Source organism: Pteropus vampyrus, unplaced genomic scaffold (genome assembly GCF_000151845.1).
Source record: "Pteropus vampyrus isolate Shadow unplaced genomic scaffold, Pvam_2.0 Scaffold167, whole genome shotgun sequence".
Taxonomy (NCBI): Eukaryota; Metazoa; Chordata; class Mammalia; order Chiroptera; family Pteropodidae; genus Pteropus; species Pteropus vampyrus.
In genome coordinates, this window is record NW_011888948.1 from 2,222,623 (window position 1) to 2,225,726 (window position 3,104).

A 3,104-nucleotide genomic window follows, 5' to 3' on the forward strand; every position below is an offset into this window, starting at 1 on the left:
GCCCAGCCAGCTCCATTCCTCTCACCCCGTTCATTCTACAGCATTTTCTCTCCCTGTGTCCATCAGGATCTGACAACAACGTAGGAACTGCTGGTATATTTGAAACAGGGGAACTTTAATACGGGGGATAGGCTGCCACGTGGAATAGTCCAGAAGGCCAGCAGCAGCAAGGGATGGCATGAATCAGAGACCAACAGTAGCGTGAAGCCACCTCCACATCTAGGTGGAGGGGCAGAAAGAACCTGTGTTACTGGAGCCCTGACCAGGGTCACCTCGGAGGAGCTGGAGGAGATGCGTCCACCAGCAAATGTCTCCTGCCTCCACCTCCTGTGTCCCATGGGCTCTGGTCGTCCCTTGGCCACCCCACAGCAAGGGCGGCCAACCGGTTCTCACTGCTGTGTTCTCTTCTGTTAGCTCATGTAATCCTCACAGCCACCCTGGGGTGTGTTATTTTCATTCTACTGATGGGGACACATAAATAACACTCCACCCACTCCCAAATAACAGGCAAGGGGAACCCAGATCAATTTGGATTCAAAACCCAAGTATGAGTGTGTTCTCCAGAGACCCCATCTTTTGTCTTCCCAGACCCAGAACTGTAGGCTCAAAAAATAGTTACTGAACTAATTAGATTCTGGGTCATTTAGTCCAGGGAGTGAAGAACTGGTTAGTTCTTTCTAAGAGCTGTCAAAAGAAGTGAAACAATAAGGCTGCTTCCAGAAGGGCAAGCACCTGACTCTATAGAGAGCACTCCCAGGCTTTGGCCTCTGGGGCGGACAGGCTCACCAAATGATCCTCTAAGGAGGAGACTCCCTAGTGGGGAAAGGGCTCACAGAGACAGAGATGAGCCCTTTCACCAGTCCTGGGGGAGGGACAGTGGCCCCAGGAGGCATGTAAGGCCAGGAAGGTGACCACCCAAGACCAGATGCCCAGGGGCCACAAGTGAACCAGAAGTTCTGAGAACACATTCATGTAGCCGTTTGTTCACCCAGAAAACATGCAACAAGCCCCCAGTGCTGGGAAGACAGCGGTGAGTGGGACCGCGTGGCCCCCGCCCTCGGAAAACTTGTCAGTTCCTGCCTGCCCCATTCCTGCTTTGAAGGCTGGTGGCGGCATGCTCCCTCAGGGACACGGTGCGGTGGCTGGAGGGGAAGGGAGAGGAGGGTAAGAGTGACAAGAGTTGGGGACCTAGACTCATAAGAGAGGAGAGTCGTGTGTGTGTGTGTGTGTGTGTGTGTGTGTGTGTGTGTGTGTGTCTGTCTGTCTGTCTGTCTGTGTCATACAGCCATACACATGTGTGGCTCTTGGTTATCCTAAGAACTAAAGAGAGTGCATGTGGAAATTAAACCCGTTATACAAATTATTTATGATGATATATCGTGTCCATATTTATACAGATTAATTCACCAAAATTATGTCCTGCGCTAAACCTCTAAATAATGCTCCATAACTAATGACTGAAGTTTTAGACACTTGGCCATGGAATCAAACCCAGAATAGCGCTCTGGGATGCAGAGATCAAGCAGCCCCCCAGGTGCTCCGCAGGTCCCTGGCAGGCTGAGGTCTGAGTCTGTGGTTCCAGGGTCCTGTCACACCCGGATAGGTGACCAGTGCCACTAGGAGGCTAGACAATGTCTGTGCCTTACCTCGCTAGGGGGAGGGGAAAAGGGACAGGACTATCCCGAGGACTGCATGTCTCTCTCCTCTGTGCCCTGTCCCAGCTCTACCCCTGGCTTCTCTGTCCTTTTCTGTTTCCTACTTCTTGGTGCCCCTGGACAGAGGGGCAGACAAACAACTAAGCACAAAAGAAGGGTGGGTTCCTTTCTTCTATCCATCTCCCTTCCCTGCTCACCCTCCCACCTGCCTTCAGTTCTTCCTCCTTCTTCCTTTCCTTCATATTAGTATGTTAAAGCAATGTATATGTTTTATCTGATTGCAAAAATAATCCATATTCGTTATGGAAACTCTAGACGTTTTCAAAAAGCACAACAAAGAAACTAAAGATCCCACGTAGATCGCATGATGGGTACATGTACCATCATCGGTCTCCATTTCTGGGCTCTGGCACGGTTATGCCTTCTGCAGCGACAGGCCCACAGTGCGTGCAGAGCTTGAAAACCTGCTTTCGTTACTTAATATTCTACGGACTGTACCTCTTCTCAGATCATTGAATATTTTTCCTAAACTTTACTTTTCACAGTTACATACTATCCTATGGTATAGAGGTATCAGGATTTATGTAACCGACAGTGTCTCCGACCCCCTTGCACCCCCACCTCCCTCTCTCCTTCCCTACTTGCTGTCCTCCATTCTTGTAGAACGAAAGTCAGCTGAGCACAGCACTGGCGAGGAGGAGGGGACAGGGCCCTTTGACTCAAGCTGCACATTCGCGAAGGGTCTCAAAATAAACACAGCTGATAGAACTCCCCAATGCTGTGATACAGCTGATTCCACAGACTGAAGTGGGTTCCCCCAAAATTTGTATGTTGAAGCCCTAACCCCCCAATGTGTTGGGGCTTTTGGAGGTGATTAGGTCATGGGGGCAGAGCCCTCAAGAATGGGGTCAGCATCCTTATAAGAAGAGACACTGGAGAGAACTCTCCCTCTCTATACCACGTGAAGACTTAGCCAAATGGCAGCTGTCTGCAAACCATAAATAGAGCTCTCACGGGGAACCATGTTAGCCAGCACTTTGATCTTGGACTTACAGCCTCCAGAACTGTGTAAAATAAATGTTTTAGCCACTCAGTCCGTGTTGTTTTGTTATAGCAGCCCGAGCTGATGAAGGCTCTCAGTCGTAGAGCTACACTGACAAAACTAAGAGATGCTCACTATGTAACTTTACACTTGTGGCCCATTATTAGACCACACCACTCAGAGTATTATTTCATGCTTTTTTATGAATCCTGTCATTGCCCTGTAAATCATATAATTATCCTGCATTGCACATTTGGGTGTATCTTAAAAACATTTATTTGTTAAATGTAAATTCGTAAAATGTACCAATTTGTTCATCTGTTTTGGAATTTATCAATTGTTCATATAGTAAGTGTTTTGAAAAACAGAAGTAGTCTGTTCTTCCTTTACACCTCAGAACCTCTAAT